Source organism: Pelodiscus sinensis, chromosome 9, assembly GCF_049634645.1.
Source record: "Pelodiscus sinensis isolate JC-2024 chromosome 9, ASM4963464v1, whole genome shotgun sequence".
Taxonomy (NCBI): domain Eukaryota; kingdom Metazoa; phylum Chordata; order Testudines; family Trionychidae; genus Pelodiscus; species Pelodiscus sinensis.
In genome coordinates, this window is record NC_134719.1 from 7,735,225 (window position 1) to 7,756,429 (window position 21,205).

Consider the following 21,205-nt stretch of genomic DNA (forward strand, 5'->3'; position numbering starts at 1 on the left):
TGAGAGCAAAAGGATGGCACTAGTTTAAGATAAATTAATTCATGCTTAGCACTCGCTTTCACTGGCAAAATCGGGTTGATGAGCCGAATTGGATAATTGCTCCGCCCTTCTGTTTTAAAAATAATGCTTTTTGCCTCTGTAGTACCTTTAACCTGAGGCTCTCAAAGCATTTTACAGCTGACTGACTAAGCTTCCTAACAGCTCTGTGAAATGAGCTAACATCTCATTTCAGAGATGAGAGCAGTGAGGCACAGAGAGGTTTGATTTCTCCAAGAGACCCGTGATCAGTGGTAGAAACAGGGATGCAACTTAAAAACCCTTGACTCCAGTCATGTGCTTTTACAGTCATTTCAGCTGTTTGCACTGGGCCCAGACTGAGTGTTGTGCTCCCTCTGCATTGTGTTTCATGAGGGCTACGTCTACACTGGCCCCTTTTCCGGAAGGGGCATGTAAATTTCAGCAGTCGTCGTAGGGAAATCCGCGGGGGATTTAAATATCCCCCGCGGCATTTAAATAAAAATGTCCGCCGCTTTTTTCCGGCTTTTAAAAAAGCCGGAAAAGAGCGTCTAGACTGGCCCCGATCCTCCGGAAAAAGTGCCCTTACTTCAAAGTAAGAATAAGAGCCTCCGGAAAAGGGCACTTTTTCCGGAGGATCGGGGCCAGTCTAGACGCTCTTTTCCGGCTTTTTTAAAAGCCGGAAAAAAGCGGCGGACATTTTTATTTAAATGCCGCGGGGGATATTTAAATCCCCCGCGGATTTCCCTACGACGACTGCTAAAAATTAACATGCCCCTTCCGGAAAAGGGGCCAGTGTAGACGTAGCCTATGTGTAAGAGACAGCCCAAGCATCCTAAATTTCTTTTCTGGTTACCGTTGGCTCACTGCTCAATCAGCCCACCATCCCTTCTCTTGAGCAGAGGAGACCCATGCAACATACTCCTTTTGTCCTCCATGTGCTGCCCAGGCATCCTGTATCCAACCCACTGACGGTCTCTGTCTAGTCATCAAGACCTGACTACATGAAGGGGCACCTTTGCCTGTACACCATTTCAAAGTCAAGAAGGATAACACTAGCTGTTATAAATCTCTCCAGAGAGGGGAATATATTGAGTTCTTGCTGTATGGCTCTCAAACGGACTTCTGTGCCATTGGATGGGTTTTGTATATGCTGCCTTCAGAACATAATGCAAGATCCACCTCTGCAAAAAAAAAAAAAAAAAAAAAAAAAAAAAAACACAACACACACCTCCCTTGCAACAGAGACAGCAATAAATAAATCAGTCACCTGCCTTTCCCTTTCCTCCCCGCCTCCATGAAAACCAGTGTTTCACTGGAGGAGGACCACAGAAAATAGCTTGCACTTGGATGGACAACACAGATTTGCAATTCTTTTTATTTGGCAGCGAGATACCATAGTGAAGGTTTCACTAAAAAGATGCTTGGAGACCAGATTAGATAAATCATCAGGGGTCTTTCTGCAAATTGAGGATAACTTCACAGTGTATATCTCCTCCTATAGAATTTCACTGCCTCCTCCCCAGCTGGGGTGTATAGAGCAAGTTTGACTGGCTTAAATTTGGCCCTCAGAACATTATGGGTGAGCATGACTAGCTATATACAGTCTGTTTGTGTGTGTTTAGGTCTGTTTTAAAAAATGTACTGTGAATTAATATTTGTCCAGGTAACATTTTACCAAATAATGTACCTCTTCTGTTGTCATGCCAAGTGACCTTCATGTTAACATTACTGTAGGGAATATATTCCCTCTGTCCCCCCCCCACCCCTCCCCCCAAAAAAATGGAAATTGGAAGGGGTGGCTAAAGGTTTGCATCTTGGGAGTGCACATAATTGTTCCAAGTTTGTTTTTTACCCAATGAAACAAGTAAAGGGTGAGTGGAAGCAACATCCTTTGTAAGTGGTCGTTAGTGTGTAGGGAGAATTTCCAGGAACATTCAGATATGCACAAGCCCGATCAAATTAGTAAAAATTACAAGTAAAATTCCTTTACCCCAGAAGATCAAAAAAATTTCAAATGAACTTGGCCAATATACAGTAAATTATTTTAAATTAATTTTTTATAAGAAAATAAATATATAAAGAAAAAAGTCACTGAAGGCTGAATGGAACTGATTAATTGCTTTACTATCTTTTTTCATAGCAACATCTGGGAAACTAACACAGTCCAAAATATTACTTTTTAATCTCAAGTGACTGTTCAATGTACAGGATCATTCACTTTGCAGGCTGAAAGTCAGGACTGAATTTAGTTGCCACTACCTATTTCCATTGAATAAATATTCCCAATCATATGTGTCTATCCTTTTTTGTGCAAATTGCATTGGTCTTAACATAATGATATGCAATAATTAGCTTTTTACAAACAATACAATTCTGATTTTAAGGCAGCACAAGAAGCATTTAATTAATCTTGTATGATAAGGAATCTGTTGCAAATATACAGTGGTACTCCCACTCATCACCATCTGCCATGGAGGATTAAATGTGCAACTCACAAATGAAATCCTGCAAAGTTGGTGCAAAAAGGTCCTTGCTTGAATTTAAACAAGGCTGTGGAAACCTGCAAACACATTGTAAAAGATCATGAAAACAATAACAGATTTGTCCATCTGTGAGCCTGTTTTAGCTAATTTTTTATAGTGGTGCATTTTTAATAACAGTTGCATCTCACAATGCAGATTGATGTATATAATTTCTCTTCCATTTAAATAAAACAAGAATTTTAGTACTTTGAAGGCTCTGGGGCTTTGGATCAAGTGTTCTAAGAGTTTTTGGTACAAACAAAAACTACATGAAACACTTTTGTTAGCTTGAACAATTTTGAAAATTTGGCAAGTACGGCAGTTGTTTGGGGCTTGTTTTATGAACAATCACTTCTGCTAAACAGCACTGAAAAATAAACATCAACATTACTGTTGCCATGATTTAGAAATTCTAACCATGGACAAAACTATCTTACCCTTTTGACACCACTGCAGAGTAGGGGTTATATTGTTGGCTTGTTTTTATACTTGGAGGCTTTATTTCTCTAAATAGTGATTTATTTTTTTAAGCTGAGTTCATAATTTTATGTGTAATAGAACTGGATGTGATACTGAAGGGCCATTCTGGTCTCTTGAATTCAGATACAGCTGCTCCCCGAGTTACGAACGGTCGAGTTACAACCGTTCGCACTTACGACCAAAGCTCCAATGGAGCAGTTGTAAAGGCGGTCCCCGAGTTACGAACACGACCCGTGCTTACGAACAGCGTGGTCGCGTGTAACTCAATGGGGTCCGAGTTAAGAACAGCTCGAGTTACGGCCAAGTGTTTGGTCGGTAACTCATTCGTAACTTGAAGAGGGGCTGTACATACCTTGATTCAATTTTTGTCAATATATCTATCTCACTGCCCTAAGAGCTATTTTCTCTTGTCTTCTCTGGTGTGTGCCAGTAAAATGCACAGGTGCACATGAGTGGTTTGGATCTCAGAAAAAACAAATTCCCCCACATACTTGATCTTACACTGTGTGTGTCACTCTTAGTTCCCACTAAATAATCCCTCCTAATCCAACCCCCATAAACGCACACAAGATGCATGCCTCTCCCAAATGTCACTGTTGGCAACATTCTGAAAATTACAACTATGGTGAAGTTTCCTTGAAAAATAAAAGCCTTTAAAAATTGTAGAAATGGAGCATCTGGAAAATGTGCTGGCATTCTCAAGGGTTACCATTGCATTTTGTTGATGTGCACTGATTCAAAACCTATCTACACCTCTGCATAATGTGACAAGAATCACAAAACCTATGTACGGAGTAATATCCAGGCTATTGCTAGCTGGAATTCTCTATGTGCATCCACTCTCAACATAGTCTATCCCTCCCCTGCGTCCCTCCTTTTTTTTGAGAGACACAGTCTTTTTAACCTAGCCCTTCATGTACCTGAAAAGGTTTCATCAGGGCATACTCTTTTGAGGTAATTTACGTATTAGTGCCTCGTTACAAATCTAACTGACAAATTATGTTCATGATTGAGAGTCATTGCTTGTCTGTGCATTCGTAGAATAATGGAATCAGATGAACGCAAAACTAAAAGAAAAATTGACGAGAAAAATAGGAATTAAAAAACAAACTACTATAGACCTAACAAGAGTTTGGTCCTTGTACCCTTTATCAGTGCTATTATTCTGTGTGCGAGTACCAAGATATTACTGCTGTTCCATATGAGTCTGCAGGCATAAAAATCAGCTCGTGGCCAATCAGCTAAAGTTACTGAGTCACTTGCTTACAGCTATGACTGAGTAGAACTGATCGGTTGGAGCGAAGCCTGCCATAAGAGGACCTGTGGAATACAGATGAAGTAGCAGTTGGTCCATGGACCATGGTCCTTACCTCTTTGGACCTTGTTCCTTGCCTGGGGAATTGAGTCGTATTGTGGGAATGAAATAGCACCAGGGTAGAGGGAGGCCAAGTCTCACAGTCCCAAAGGGAATTGCCTGTGAAATCATGCCTCCAAAAGGTTTGGTTGGCCAAGATGACATCATCCCCCAAGAAGAACTGTGCAGCTTCAGTTAGTCTCAACCATCTCCATTAAAGACACCTATAGATGCTGACCCGTTGAAGGTAGAGTGACCCAATTGCTTGTGAACACATGCTGATGTCTAGCAGTATTGCCAGGACAGGAGCAGGGAGAAATCAGAGGGCCTGGCTGATCTGAGTGAATGTAGCCGGAAGATGATGATCAGATAGTAGACTGACTTACAGAAGCCAGGCAGGCTCTTGAGTGCCATACCTATGCAGTACAAACTTGCATGTCTCAATATTCCTCTACTATGTCCCAGAGAGACAACCAGGAAAGGGTGGGCTGGGGGATTAGTGGACAGCATGAACCAACAATCCGCAAATTCTCTTCAGTCAGAGGTACGTGAAGAAGAGGCTTTTCATGAACATACAAGGAACAATTTGTTTAGAAAGCAGAGTTTTGGAGGGTTTGGGGTTTTTTTGTTTTTGAGACAATATTTAGCTTCAAAGCGCTGGCTGCATTGAGGGTCATGGTTAATTGGTTCTACAGCTGCTTCCTCTTCACACGAACTCCCTGGTTCAGGAAGGCTTCACTTACCTCCTGGGTCTGCGAGAAAAATACCTTGGAATTGATGAAGTCCTGCAGTAGTCCTTCCCAAGAAGCGCACTAGTAGGCTGCATATACAAGAGTTACAGGGTGTTTTGTGCCGAGAGGCAGGTTGGTTTTCCCTTTTATGTTTTTAAGTGCCTCCAAGTCATTGGCTCAGACCCGCAGTGGGTGTAAGTTGCTGTTAACCCTACTGAAAGCAACACAGCTGTGCTGATGTACAACTGCAGGGGATTGGGCTCAATATTTTATTTCCATGTCAGAAAATAGTCATTCAGTGAAAGGGTCGGAGGGGACCAATAGCAGGCATAGTGGCAGTAAGGACTAAAAGAGCCAGACCCAATGCTTACCATCTAGTCTTTTGCCCTTTAGAGTCCAGATCACACTATCTGGCAGACTGATAAGGGAAGGAGGATCATGAGAGGGTCTGGTTCATTCAGTAACACTGTGCCCGAAAGAGGCTTGTTTTTCTATTTGAGGCTATCTTCCCTTTAGGCAAAAAGCTGCGCAGAACAAGAGAATTTCTCTTCCTCTCGAGTAACTGGGTTGTAGCCTGGTTGGCTGATGACTTCTCCTGTTTCCTTACACTACGGGGCAAATGCTGAACTTCTCCTCTCCTCACAGGCTGTTACTCTCCCCGATACTCAATGGGAGGGATTCTCTCTGAATCTGCCTTTCAGACTTTCCCCTCATCCCGGGTCTTGACAAATCTGGTCACTTCTCTTCCTCGCCCTCTTCCCCGCAAGCATTCTTAAAATAGCCCCTTCTTCCCCATCCCAACTGCCAAAGCCCCAGAATTCCCTCTTGCCTGGACTATTGTCACCGCCTCCTCTCCCAGCTTCTCAGTCCTGCCTTCTTTAATGTGTCAACAGGCAGCCGCTTCAGCCATCTTCTCCCACTTGGAGAATGTCTCCCCTCATCTTTGCCAGCTTGTCTGGAATGACAATCAGTGTTGTGCCAAACTGGCCTGGCAGGGCTAAGGTGTTTGTGAAAGTCCCCAAGCAGGATTCCTACGGGGCACACAGGTCTGGACTGAGAGCCACTGACAGATTTATTTGAGGACAGGTTGAACCTCTCTAGTCCCAGCACCCTTGGGACCTGACCACTGCTAAACCAGCGAATTTGCCAAATCACAGGAAGTCAATATTGTCTAGCAGCATGACCAACACTTCCACAGCTTACTGGGCTCTGAGAAGACATATGGGGCAAATTAGAGCTAAATAACAGCACAGAACTTTGAGAGCCAGGTCTGGTGGCTGTAAACAAACTTAATGAGGCCATGAGAACTTGGCCACATCTATGATAAGTGGACATTTGGCTCACTAAAATCATGCTGGACCACAGATGTTGCCGGACCAGAGAGTGCTGGACTAGAGAGGTTCAACTGTAGAGTCCCCATAGGTGCTCTGCTTCAGGCAGGTGTACTCCTCATGCCTTCCAGTGGAGATTTTCATTAGTGGTGCCCATTTAGCCCACCCATGAGCCCTAGACAACCTCATGCCCCACACTAAGGCTACATAGGGCCTTCAGTTCCTTCTCAGCCAGTGACAGAGCTTTGTGTATCCTCATTGACAAAGTTGCCTTTGCTGACTTCAGTCTCACTTAGGCTAGATTTATCACTGTACTGTTTAGGTGACTTTTTTTGGAGAATTGTATGGGACTTCCTTCTTCATGAGAGCCCTTTGCCCTTGAGAGGCACATGCCTCATTCACTGGGTTTTAAACATTGCCTGAGCATCACTAGTGACTAGAACAGCTGTGGCCAACCCGCAGCTCACGAGCCACATGCGGCTTTTTCCTTCTGAAAGTGCAGCTTGCGAAGCCTCCCCCGTGGCTCGCAAAGCCGCTCCTGCGCCCCTAGAAATGGCCCCCAATTCTCTGAACTCACCGGGTGCCAGGGAGCTGTCCGGCGTGGCAAACCAAATGGTGTCAGCAAAATGGCACTAGCCGACGGGAGCCTGATGTGGCCAGAATCCCAACCTGAGGGTTTTTTTAAAGGGGCAGGTTGTTTGGTTTTTTTTGCTCAACAATTTTTTTCCCTCTGACTCTTTGCGCTATATGCACAACTATTTTGGCTCTTTGCCTGTAATGGGTTGGCCACACCTGGACTAGAGATTCGCTCAGTATGTGGCTGTGCCTAGCGATGATAATTCCTCTTTACCATAGACATCACATTCCGCGTCTTGCTCTATTCACGGCAGGCTGGGTCTCCAAATACTCCCATGGCAGGAGGCTAATTTATCTTTTAGCATTTGACTGATGGACCATAAAGGAGGAATCCATTATGACAGCCCTGCAAATGTCTTCTACAATTAGCTGGGCAGAATTGGGGTTTTTTTGTGTGTTTAATGAATGAGCAAAATATCCTTAAATGTTTTTGTCCTGAGCAAAAATTGTCTTCAAAGGCAGTCAAACAGATTTTATACCTGGGCTGGTTAGTTTTCACAACAATTTGCAAAGCTGCATTAGAAGCGCTCATATTTATGTATATTAGGGGGAGAAATCATGTGCTTGCACAGTTAGATTTTCATATCACAATATGGTACCTATTAAAAAGTAATGAGATCTTATCAGCTATGAGCTAAAGAACAAAAAGTGAAAAACTGGTTGTGCAGTGCCTAGAGCTGGGACATCTTTATTTTTGTTCTTATGTCGTTTAAAATGACCAAACTGTGTGTGTGTTCAATATAAAACTATGAACTATGGTTCTGTGCTATGTGATAAACTGAATTTTGGGCAGCGGAACGAAATTTTTACAGCTAAGTTATATGCACTTGAGAATAAGGGGCTTGTAATGGAAATGCTGACAAATCCTTAACTATAGCGACGGGATTTCTCTTGCTATTAGGACCAGATAAACCAACAAGGTAATTCAATGTAGTGTTCCAACTCTGTGACGCTAATCTACTCCTGGTCCCAGGTGCTTGGGGAAAGTTAAATATAAAACTTAATGAAACTGCATTTGCTACAGAGCTGGATGGTTATCCCGGCACGGGGGAAAGTGAATTTGTCCCCATGGGATATTTCTAAAAGGAAAGTAGTGACCATCTGTGGACTACTGAAGTGCACAGTGGACGCATCCTGCCGTTTTTCCCAAAGAAAATAAAATGGCTGAATAAAAAAAAACCTGAGTGCAATGTGAAAGAGGCTCAAAGCAAATGCATTTATTGTTGAGTGCGTCAGCTATCTGGGAATCCAAAATTAATTTAGAAGGGTGAATATTTCTATAAAAGGAAATGAATGGAGGTATCAGGCTAGTTTCTGGGCCTCTTCTTCTGCAGCTCTGGAGAGCTTCAGTGATGCTTACAGATCGCCACTAAGGGGCAGCTAATGGGAATTGTCCATTTCAACAGCTGGCAAACTAAAGTGGAGGACAGTGTGGAAAGCAGACTGAGAATGAGAAGGGAGCACGTGCCCAGGAGAACGGGGCTGGGCCCCTTCCTCTCCAAAGGGTCCCTGCTTTGTAATGGCCAATCAAGGTGAGTCACTTACATTTTAGACAGGTTTCTGGAGCCTTTTGTGCCTTTGGAAATCCCCCCCTCCCCCCAACTCCAGCACGTGCTTAAGTCCATTCAAGCTGAATAAAGCTTTCAAGGATGTGATTTAGTGCTTTGCTGAACAGAGATGGTCTTGACGCAGAGCCAATCCTGTTAGCAGTCTCAGCACATTAGCTAAGGAATGAATAGCTTAGAAGGGTCTCCAGGTGGGAGGTATTGGCAGGACAGCGTGCGGTGAGTCTGCAGTGCTAGTACCTATTCTGCGGGCAAACAGAAGCCAAAGTCAAGGTGACACCAGAGGCAGCAGAAGTGCTGCTCACACCAGGCTTGTTAGATGGTTTGGGGGTAACAAACCCGGTTGTTCCTTTTATTTATTTTAATCCCTCCCAGCTCACTGCACGAGAATGTCCCTGAGTGGGTGTGGTCATCCTTAAAAGACCCTCCGAAGACGGGGGTAGGAGGGATTATTAGAGCTGTTAACAGCATCTCTTACCAAGGTCGTGCAGTGCTTCCCCTTATTACTTTTATTTCCAGTTGCTTTGTAGCTTTTGCACCTTTTAACCACTTGGGCTGAAATTTTCCATGGTACATGTCTGGCTCAGCTTGACTTTTCCTGGAAAGATACAGCCAATTCTGAGAACAAATTGGGGGGAAGAGGCAAATACCTTGTTTTGACAATGTTAAAAAAATGCAGGCTACCCGTGCTTTGAAATGCTCTCATGTCCCTATGCTGTAGAACAGGACCTTGGAATTTATCAGGGCTGTTCATTGTGCCCGTGGAAAATTTAGCCACATCATTAGGCTTTGAAAATCTGATTGTGCTCACGCTCAGTAGTGATTACTTAGCCCACGTCTCCACTTACCATAGGATTGACACTCTGGAGATCGATCTTCCGGGGTTTGATTTAGCAGGTCTAGTATCGAACACCGAAGGCGCCCCCTGTTGGCACCGGTAATCCTTGCGGTCACGAGCTGTTAGGGAAGTCAACTGGAGCAATTTTCCCATCTGCTTCCCGCTGTGGGCTGCCCCAGTAAATCGATGCAAGGTATGTCGACTCCAGCTACACAATTCACATAGTATCTTGCATCTGTTTTCTCTGCCAGTGTAGACCTGGCCTTAGATTTTAGCAGTTAAAGTCTTTGAAGGGTCTATCCTCACTGGACATATTCTACTGTCACAGAACTCCTACTGGTTACTGGACTGTCACATCAGCACCCCCACAGCAACTGAGCATGTGCTCAGGGATACATGGGCTAGCCGAGCCATCCCTACAACTGCAGCTCCCACCTGTTCTGGGCAGACACCAAAAATAAAAGGAAAGAGCCTGTGTTCTCACAATAACCCCTACAGTGACACTCAGGCAGCATGGAGAAGGAAGCCACCTAACTCAAATGTAGAGGGGACAAGACCTAGAGTGGGGTGAGGGGCAGATTGGGACAAGGAGCTGGGAAACTGCAACTGGAGAGGAGGGAGAGAGGAAAACTGAGAGTTTTAGATGGCAAGAATCCTGAAAGGAGACTACGCCTGGTTGGGTTTGGGCAATGGGACTGAGAGCCAAGCTGGGGTTACTGCAATTCACTGAGCAAGGACACTGAGAGGGAAGAGTCTGGGACTCAGGGAGCCAGAAAGAAGAGACTGTGACTGCTGTGCAGAGATTGGTCAGCATGGGAAGCCTGAACTGTGGATTCTGGGACCGGCTAGGTGTGGAAGAGACGTGACTGGGACAGGGATATATTGGAATGGAAGAGCCAGAAAGAGTCACGCTTGGGGCAGAAGGAGAGTACACACTCCTCCATGACCTGGAACAAAACCCAGGATTCCTGAGTCTGCTGTGAAACCCACCAGTGCCCAATTAGACATGCCTAGGACCTGACTTTTCAGAATACTTTGCACAGTATAGCACTTTGTATGTTCATCTGCTCCCAATTACTTCCGTTACTGATGTGAGTGCTTAGCATTTCTGGAAATCAGACCCAGAGTCTCAGTTTGAGAACCTATAAAATGAGGAACCCCCAACTAACGACGCCCTGTAAAAAGTCTGATGTAATGACTATCCCAGCATCACTCTAAGGCAGGAGACCATACAGCAGCCTTAACCATGATGCATGCCACGTTTTCTCTTCCCGCAGTGCCTGCCTCTCCCACTGCTCACCTTGCAACATCCTGCCATGCCCCCTCGTTCCAATAGGAATGCACTTTCCACCTTCTGCGGAAGCAGACTGCAACCTCCTTTACTATAATCCCTGCTCAGACTAAGGATGTTAAATTTTGATTAATCAACTAATCGAGCAGTCGATGGAATTTTCATCGACTACTCAATTAGTTGATAAGGGGTGGGGTGCTCTCTATCCCCGCTTTGCATCTGCCTTTTCTGCCTTTTAAATGTAAGATCTGTGGGCCTCTCCCTTTGAAATATAGCAAGAGCCCTGCGGCTACATTTCAAAGGGAGAGGCACAGTAGTTGGACCTGCACAAGCCGTTTCCCTGCTGCGCCTGTACTTCCCCTGCCCTGCCCCACCATGGAGACATTACTGGGGGGAGCTGGCTTAAAAGCCAGCTCCCCCCGTACCGATCCTGCTTCCCGCCCTTGCTGCCTCTCTGATAAAAGGCGGGGGGGAGGGGAGGCGAGGTGACTAGTCAAGTCGCTATGCAACTACCCAATAAGCATATACTTATTGAGTAGTCAACTAGTTGCTTACATCCCTAGCTCATTGGTGATGGTTCGTATCAGCACAAAGGATACTGTCGCAGGATATCTCACAGACAGTAGATGACTTCAGGGAACTTGGAAATTTGCTGAAGAAGAAAGACCAAGCCATCTTCTCTGTGATCTCTCCTGTCCCTTGTGCAAAGAAATATAGCATAACCTAAGAATGGCCACACTCTGCCGGATCAGTGCTCCATCTAGCCCAGTCTTCTGTCTCCTGAGAGTGGTTGGTGCTGGTGCTTTGGAGGAAATGAACAGAACGGGCCATTATCAAGTCCAATCCCAGCTCCTGGCAATCAGAGGGTTATGGACACCCACAGCATGGTGCTTTGTTCCTGACCATCTTGGCTAAAAGCCACTGGTGGACCTATCCCTCATGAAATCATCTAATTATTTTTAAACCAGTTATATTTTTGGCCTCCACAATATCCCCTGACAGTGTATTCCACATGTTGATTGTGTGATTTTGGAAGAAGTACTTCCTTACAAGTTTTTTTTTTAACCTAGTACCTATTAATATCACTGAGGCTATGTCTAGACTACGCTCTATTTTTAAAAGAATATGCAAATTCTTCCAATCTCACTTTCAAAAACAGAGCTTTCGAAAGTGAAAGTAGTCTGGATGCGATTTTTTGGGGGGAAATCCCCTTTTTTGAAAAAAACGCTTTTCCTTAAAAATGTGGTTTATGCGATTTTTTTCTAAAAGGGGTTTTTTCTCCCAAAAAATGAATCCAGACTACTTTCACTTTCAAAAGTGAGATCGGAAGAAGATATGCAAATTCCCATGGAATCTGCATATCTTTCGAAAATAGAACATAGTTTACTTTAGACATACTCTGGGTGAGCCTTTGTTCTTGTGTTATGTGAAGTAAATAACATTTTTTTCTCCACGTCACTCTCGATATTATAGATTCCATCCTATCTCCCCTTTCTCATCTCTTCTCCAAGATGAACCATCCCTGTCTGTTTAATCTCTCCTCGCATGGAACCTGTTCCATACCACTAATTATTTTTGTTGCCCATCACTGTACTTTTTCCAATGTAGCATTTTTGAGTTGGGGGACTAGTACTGCACACAGTATTCAAGAAGTGGGCATACCATAGGTTTATATAGTGGCATTTTCTGTTTTATTATCTATCCTTTTTCTAATAGGTTCTAACACGGATAACTTTTTAACTGCTGTTGCATGTGGAGTGGGTTTTTTTCAGAGAACTATCCACAATGGCATCCAGATCTTTCTCTTGAGTGGTTACAACTAATTTAGACCCCATCATTTTGTATGTAGAGTTGGAATTATTTTTTTCCCAGCAGTCATTACTTTGCTCTTTCAACATGGAATTTCATCTGCCATTTTGTTGTTCAGCCCCCCAGTTTGGTGAGATCACTTACGATGTGATTGGTGTAGCTGAAACCTAGTGGGATGATTACATTGAGTGGACAGAAGGGGAGAGGGAATCATATAGTACCTGTTTCTGGGTCACTGAGAAAGGGAAGAGGGAATCATACACTACCTGTTTCTGGGTCACTGATAACTGGGAGGAAAAAGTATCTTGAATGTGTATAGATCAGTGTCTTAAAAGCCAAAGCATGACATGGTTGATATCTGCTGCAGACCTCCAAATCACACCAGGGAACAGTGTGATCAGCTCCTTGCACACCTATCTGCAATGTGTAGGGGAGAAAAGTTGTGTGATTATAGGGAGGTCTTCAATTTAATGACAGTCAGGAGGACTCATACTGCCAGTACTAAAATATCCTTAGAATTTCTCAACATAATAAATGACAGTTTCCTATTTCAAAAAGTGTCGTATCACCTTCGGAGAATGCTATATTCCATCTTACTTTAACAAATAGAGGAATTGATCATGTAACTAAACATGTATGGTAGTTCAGTTGAAAGTAATCTTGACTTCATCATATTTATAATGTGCAACCAGAATTAAGTCCAGGACTGTAATATATATTTGGTGATTTAGTAGGACTAATTTCAAAAGCTGAAAACTGTTATGAATAAAATCAACCGGGACAAAGAATTCAATAAAAACTACACATAAGTGAGAATTTTTAAAGAACATCTCATTAGATGTCCCGAAAGCAACAATCCCCTAGGCAAGAAAGCAAGCTGTGCTGGTTTAAAAAATGACGTGATTTAAAAAGGAAGTGAGGGAAGCTGTAAAAAAAATTAAAAGATATGTACAACAAATAGAAGAATCAGAAAACTGATAGTAAAGAATATAGCTCAGAAGTTAGAAACTGTAGAAAACTGATAAGGGAAGCCAAAGGACAAAAGGAGCCATCTATGTCCAGGAGAGTTAAGGATAATAAAGAGGAAATTATAAAATATATTTTGAACAAACAATCCTAACAATGATATTAGTCTATTACTAGATGGAGATGGTAACATTATCAGTAATAATGCAGAAATGACAGAAGAGTTCAACAGATGCTTTTAAAGTTAGACATCTTTAAATCAACAGATCTAAATAACTTCCATCCAAGAGCTTTAAAACAGCTGGCTGACTAGCTCACAGGACCATTAATGTTGATTTTCAATAAATCTTGGCACACAAAATAAATCTGGTCTCCCGGCCAGAGCCTGCCTCTGGCACCCCCAACCGCTGCTCCCCGCTCCATTTAATCCAAACCCTCTGCCCCCCTTATATCCATATCCCCTCCCAGATCCTGCACCGCATTCCCCGGGCCCAGGTCACAACACCTTCCTGTCCTTGGTTACAATCCAAACCCTCTGCCCCTCCCCCCCCACACCCTAGCACCCTGTTCTAGTTCACACATCCCTCCTGCCCAAGGTCATAACTCAAACCTCTGCACCCCAGTCCCCTGCCCCAGTTCACAACTACCTTCTTCACCCAAACTCCCTCCTAGATCCCACAACCTGTCCTCCACCCTAATCGCTTACCGCAAGCTACCTTCTGCACTCAGTCGCCATCCCAGACCCCACACCTCCTCCTTTAATATCATGGAAGAGTGAGGCCCTTGACCACTTTCCAAATTCTTAGCGTGCCTCCCACCCCCCCCCCCCCCCCCATAAAAAATTATTGCCCACCCCTGTTCTTGGCCCACATTTTTATCAAAGACCTGGAAGAAGAAAAAATTGCTTCTGATGAAGTTTGCAAATGACACTCAGGGAAGAGTGGGCAAATAATGAAGAGGACAAGTCACTTATTCCAACTGATCTGAATCAGGTGCAAGCAACAATAGCTGTTTTAATATAGCTACAAGTAAATGTTGTAAATCTAAGAACAAAGAATGAAAACTAAACTTACAGGGTGGGGGAGCTCCATTCTGGGAAGCTGTGATTCTAAGTAATATTTGGGGGTTGTAGTGGAAATCGCTGTGATACTGGGATCCCAGAGTGATACAGGGTCCAAAGGAGCCAATGTGCTCCTGAGATGCAGAATTAAGAGGAATGTGAAGTAAGGACAGAGAAGTTATTTCACCTCTGTGTTTGGTGCTACTGTGACCACTGCTGAAATACTGTGTCCATTTCTGGGGCTGAAAATGGAAGGATATTGAGTTGGAGAAGGTTCAAAGAAAAACCATGAGAATAATTAAAGAGTTAGAAAACATGCCTTAGAAAATAGACTTGAAAGGTACATCTACCCTGCAATTAAACACCCATAGCTGGCCCACGTCCGCAGACTAAGCTTTTGGTGTTTGTGCTAAGGAGCTCTATAACTGCACTGTAGAGGTCTGAGGTCAGGTTGGAATTCAGACCCTGGGACCTCAGATGAAGGAAGGGGAGAAAAATTTTGTGATCATGTCATTAAAGACAGTATCATAATGGATATGTGCTCAAAGTAAGGGCAGCCTTCATTCTGATATTTCTTCACTTTTTATTACGTGAATTTGCAACCTAGATAATGTTCTTTGCATGCATAATTACCTGAAGACTTCTCAATGCTTTCACTGGGGGGAGGGGTTATCTTTGAGTGGTCCAACCTGCCTTTGCAAGCAGCTGATATTTCTTGCTGCAGTGCATGTATTTTGAAGCAGAGTTAGTGTGCCGCAAGAAATTACTCAGACCATTAATTTTGGAAACCAGTGCTGGAGTGATCGCGAATGTTAAGAATTCTAATTATATCGGAGCTGGGAAATTTAATAAATATAAGATTTTTCATCTGTGTCTCAAGGCATAATATTTGAATACTATGGGCATTAATTAAAATATCTGAAATTTTTAAAGACCCCCACCACCACCTTTAATATTTTAGTGTTGGAAAAGACGCATCATTCTGCTAAGACTACAAAAAATAATGTTCTTTGGGGCTCATAATCTCATTTATAATCATGTCATGGCAGGAGCAACCTTTTGCAGGAATTTTGTTTATGCTTCAGAAATTTCCCCTCTGATAATTTCTTCTCCTCCCATACAATAGCTGGCCTGTTTTTGTCTCCTATGCAGTGCTGTGAAGATAAAAGTCCCGATGATTTGGCATGGTACAAGGGGAAAAAAAACCTCTCAGGGTCTGATTAATGATGTTATCCATCTCAGAAGATAGTAACTCCCTCCGTTAGAGCCTAAGGGAAAAAATAGACTAACCTTTGAATTCCTACTTCATCATCTTCCATTGGCATTTGTGGCTTTTCACGGGACATTGGGGGCTGCAGCTCTGTTAGATAGTCACAGTGGTTGGCATCTATGGCGGCCTCCTCCCCACTGCTTTTCAAAGCGGCAAATCAACAAGGAAAGAACAAGGCTCCTCTTCTCAGTTCTAACGTCAGGCAGACCTGTCAGATACTCTGCCGGGCTCCCTGCCTGCTTCAGAAGCTACCTGGTCTCAGCAAGGCTTCCATGCAGGAGTCCTGAAAGCCTCACCTCAGCCTTCCTCTGAGCCAGTGAATGGTGTAGGCACCTCAGGGATCTGTCAGTCATGTTTGTGTTCTCTGTCTGATGCCAGTTCTGAGGACTGGTCTCGTCAATCACAGTTGACTGTGCACTAAGGCTAGCGCAAAGCATTCGTATCAAACTCTTTCCAGAACTTGGGAATCCAAACTAAAGAGGTTAAAATCTTCATTTTGTTAAGTCAGGGGGGCTGCTCTTTTTATTGGTTTTGAGGGGAGAGGTCAAAGGAAGTGTCTAAAGTGACAGCTGCATGCTCGGTTATTCGTGGTTGGACTTCACTGCCATCCATGCCATGCTCCCATTTTTTGGAGGGTCTAATTACAGGAGCGGTGGAGGAATTGCCTTTTGTGGTTAAAACTGCTGGGCTGGGTCTAGAAAACAGAGTCTCTTTGTCAGCCGATACATAAAATAATGGACGATGGTGATCAGAAATCTTGGAGGCAACCAGAATTATTGCCACCCTTGAGTCACTAGCAGAACGAGATGCAGTGAAACATTAGGCACAAGGAAGAATCTCACATGTGCTCAGCAAAATCCAAACCGATATTTTCTCTAGCAAAGACACAAGTGCATTTGTCTGAAAAGTGAAGGTCGCCTTTTGCAGTGGATCAGAAAATGAAAGTTTCTGCTAGAACAGCAAATAAAAAAGGGGGGGCTGCTTTTAATGGCGTCAAACTCGAAACCTTCCTGTCTGCTGCAGAAGAGGTGGGCTCAAAACATCAATCTTGGCTGGGATTCTGCCCAATGGGGATTGCAGAAAGAATGCAGGTCACTGCTCCCTCCTGGTGTTTCCTACCCCAGAATGAACATGCAGAATCAGCAGAGCTCCTGGTTTGCTTGTGCATATGTCTGCATGGGGCACGGCCAGGTGGCATGCAGGTGAAGTTGCACGTATACATACCGAAAGCCCAGAGAACCTTTCTTTTTCTTTTTTTATTTAATGTGGCTGAGTGCACAAAGAAGCCTGCTGATTTTGTATGTTCAGTGCCGTGGAGAAGAAAATCGATGTGGGAACTACAGACGGCTGCACTGGTGTACTGTAAAGTGTAACGTGAGGCTTCTTTTTCTGATGGAAACCGAGCTGATTTATTCTTAATGGCTTAGCTTTGCTGACTGTTAAGATTTTGTTTCATTATTCAAAGGCAAACACTGAACAAGCATTTTCTGAAAGTGCCAGGCTCTTTCAGGTGGGAGGAGGAGCGCTTCATTTGTGTGTCCTTCAGACACTTGGTTTATTTATTTCACAAGGTTTCAGGGCACACTTTTCCTGTGGAATGCATCTGGAAGGCAAGGCTTAACAACAGGCCTTTTTGTCACGTCTCCGGTTCTTTTTTTTCATGTTTCTTGCATTCCCAATCTCATCACCTTTTCCTAAGCACTTGACTCACAATAACTATTTTATGGCTTAGATACTGCATATCCCCCTTGCCCCTGAGAAAATAACAAAGGGCCAAGTTATGACTCTCTGCAGGTTGCTCCCCTCAACCCCCTCCCATTTTACCTAGCAGATCCTAAAGCTTTTTCCAAGCTCCTGTAGAAACACCAGTATATGCAGGGCTCATTTCATCTCTCAGTGGAAATGCAGCCACCTCTAGGTGAAGCATGACAGCTGCTATCAATGCACAGAGCCCTATTCGCAGTGTTTTACAACCGGAAATGAGGAAGGTGGTACCTGTCTTGGACTTCAGGAGGAGCCAAGTAGGCAAACTATGGTTATCTCAGTTGGACAGCGAGACTGTCACCTCTTTGCTTGTCATAGAATCTAGGGTTAGAAGAGACTTCAGGAGGTAATCAAGGCCAACCCCCTGCCCAAAGCAGGACCAACCCCAACTAAATCATTCCAGCCAGGGGTCTGTCAAGCCTGGATTTAAAAACCTCTAAGGATGGAGATTTCACCACCTCTCTCAGGAACCCATCCCAGTGCTTCCCCATCCTCCTAGTGATTTTTTTTTTCTAATGTCCAGCTTAGACTTCCCCCACAGCAGCTTGAGACCATTGCTAGTTGTTCTGCCATCTTTCGGCACTGAGAACAGCCTCTCTCCTTCCTCTTTGGAACCTCCCCCCTTCCCGGTAGTTAAAGTGTGGAAAGTGTCGATGCATCTTTAATTACCACAAGAGGCTAGGACATTTGTTGACCTTTTTGTGTCCTCTTAGTTTAATTGTGTACTGTGTTAAACCTATCCCCTAAATCTGTGAGGCTGGACGATGCATGATGTAGCAATTTATCTGACAGGATTTAAGCACACAGAAGTCAATGTGTTATGTAAAGCAGCAAAATCTACACCATTTCAATTGGCCTGACTTGTGAAAACTGCAGTTGCCGGAAGCTGAAATAAAAGCCTGAAGGCTGACAGAGTATCTGAGGGAGGTCCTTTTGGCTTGCAAAGATCCAAGCACTAACTGAAAGTCAAACATACAGTTAGTTCTATTTTTTATCTCATTTCAGTTTCACGCAAAATAATGTTCCCTAGAAATAATATTTCCCTATATGTCTGCCATCACTGCACAAGGCCATTTTAGTGGTGCAATAAAGCAAAGCACTGGGTGCTTGACAGTTTTCTTTGTATCTGTCTCCACATGCATCCTAATGCTATAAAACTATTATCATGTATGCCAGTGTGTTTGTGGGGGGAGGGTTCCACCCTTTCTAAAGCAGTTACATGACTTAGGAATTTGGTGATCTTTTCCATTAGTAAGAAATATATATTGGAAGAGGACAAGAGGTAGAAAATACTGTACCTTAAAATGTAGCCGGCTGAGGAAGTTAGTAATGTGATCTACAGAGTTCTGCCAAATGAATTTTTATGATTTTCCCAGCTTAACATGGTAGCATTAATATTTCATTACTAGATTTCTCTCTGATTTTGGTCCTGTTTCTGTCGCACCCAATTTATTGCTTGAGAAAGTTATTTTTAATCTCTAATGGTAACCGAGAATAAACCCTTCCCTAGACTGGAATTTCCTTTCTATTTCACGATAGCCATGCAATGCTGTATCCAGCATCTCTGTTTACGGGAACAAAAAGTATACAGTAATTTTCTTGTGTGTGGGGGAGGGGGGTGTTAATACTTAGTTTCTAGCTCTACATCCTGCATTCTTGCTTCAATACATGAGCTATAAGAACACAGAGATTAGAGATGGAGAAAATGCATAAAGCCACCTGATCTTAGGTACACCGATGATGGAGTATTCCAGCATTACTGGAAAAGTAATAGCATGGGTCTGGTTGAGCTTGGCCCTCCACCTTTGTGTGTCTCCATTGCTGTCATTTTGAATAGCCTCAGGGCTGGCCCGAGCAGCCGGAGAAGAACAAAGGGCATGTAACAAACTAGAGATCGTAGCCCTAACATGATAACCATAATGGAACATTCTCAGCCTCATCCTGAAAGGTGCTGAGAACCTGTCACATCTGTGGCAGTGAAGTGGCGTGACAGATGATCAATGCCAGGATTTGGTTCTGTCATGTCAGTGAGGTCTAGGTTGGATATTAGGGAAAACTATTTCCCCAGGAGGGTGGTGAAGCATTGGGATGGGTTACCTAGGGAGGGGGTGGAATCTCCATTGCTAGTGGTTTTTAAGTCCCAGCTTGACAAAGCCCTGACGGGGATGATTGAGATGGGATTGGTCCTGCCTTGGGCAGGGGGCTGGACTTGATGCCCTCCTGAGGTCTCTGCCAGCCCTAGCATTCATTGTGTCTGCCTGCTCTATTGGGACAGAAGATGGTTGAGGAGGCAAGAGATTCCTTATCTGGTACTGCTGCAAAGCAGGTGGGCAGGCTTGCTCCATCCTTCCCTTGGGAGGCGAAGATGCCCCATAGATGCTATAGCCTAGCCCATTCTAAGCATGGCCAACAGAGCTGACCAGGTGCACCTCCTGTGGCTTATGTTACATTGCACAAAATGATGCATATGTGTCCCAGAATTCTTCCCTCAGTTCCTCTGGGAGTGTAACAGCTCCCCACACACTCTTTTCATCAGCTGGGCCTATATAACATGCTGGAGCCCATTGTGAGGCATCAAAAACCACACCTACCCTATGAGTAGGAAGACTATTGTGCTCGACCTGCTGCCTGGGTGTGTGGAGTCCAGAACAGCACTGGTATTTTAAGACACCACATCACATCCCATGACTTGTTGCCGTGATCACACAGAGAGCTTTCTGTGCGTTGCTGCTTTCTCCTCTCATTACAGCCCACCGATGTTAGAGTAAGGTCAGTTCCAGAAGGCTGTAACATTCCCGGGAGAAGTGAGGGAAGGATTCTGATTTAAACCAAATAAACCCAGTGCCGTTTTCTACAACATTTATTTACTGATGATCTCCCTTAGGCAACGGATTATTTACTGATACCTACAGTTGTCAGTTAAACTCTGTCATGTCTCACTGTGTATACTAGAGTTGTCAGATTTGGTTTGGCATATTCCTGAGGTTTAGGTCATAGTCTTTAACTTGAAGATGGATCTTTAGTTCCTGGAGACGCCTGGACAATCCTGGAAGTTGGCAACCCTAACTATATATAACATACCTGCGTTCTGGGGATTACTGTTGCCCCAAAACATCTTTGTGTAGCAATCGTAGCAGCCTTTCTATTTGGGGCCGAGCATATGTGCCAAAAGCTACAGCCATCAGAGGAATGGTAAGGCACAGTACTGGCATTGTTACCTGCCTCTAGCTCCTAACACTGCTGGTGCAACTAGCAAGAGTTGATCTGCAAGGCTGAGGGTGTGGCCAATCCTAAACAGACCTGATTAGAGACTCAAATTGATGCCACACTGTTTCTCTGAGCCCTACCGGAAACAAACACGAAACGGGTTTGAATTTCACCTCTTTACAATATCTTCGATTGATGCCACTGCCTCAGAACCAAATGATCTAACATTGACAGTTAGTGCATCAAAAAGGGCCTCTGGTCCCTAAATTTTAAGTATATTCTGCATGCAGAAGACGAGTGGCAGGACTGGATTTTCATGTGATAGCTGTCTCTCCTATAACCTTTAGTAAGCTGAGAAATGTA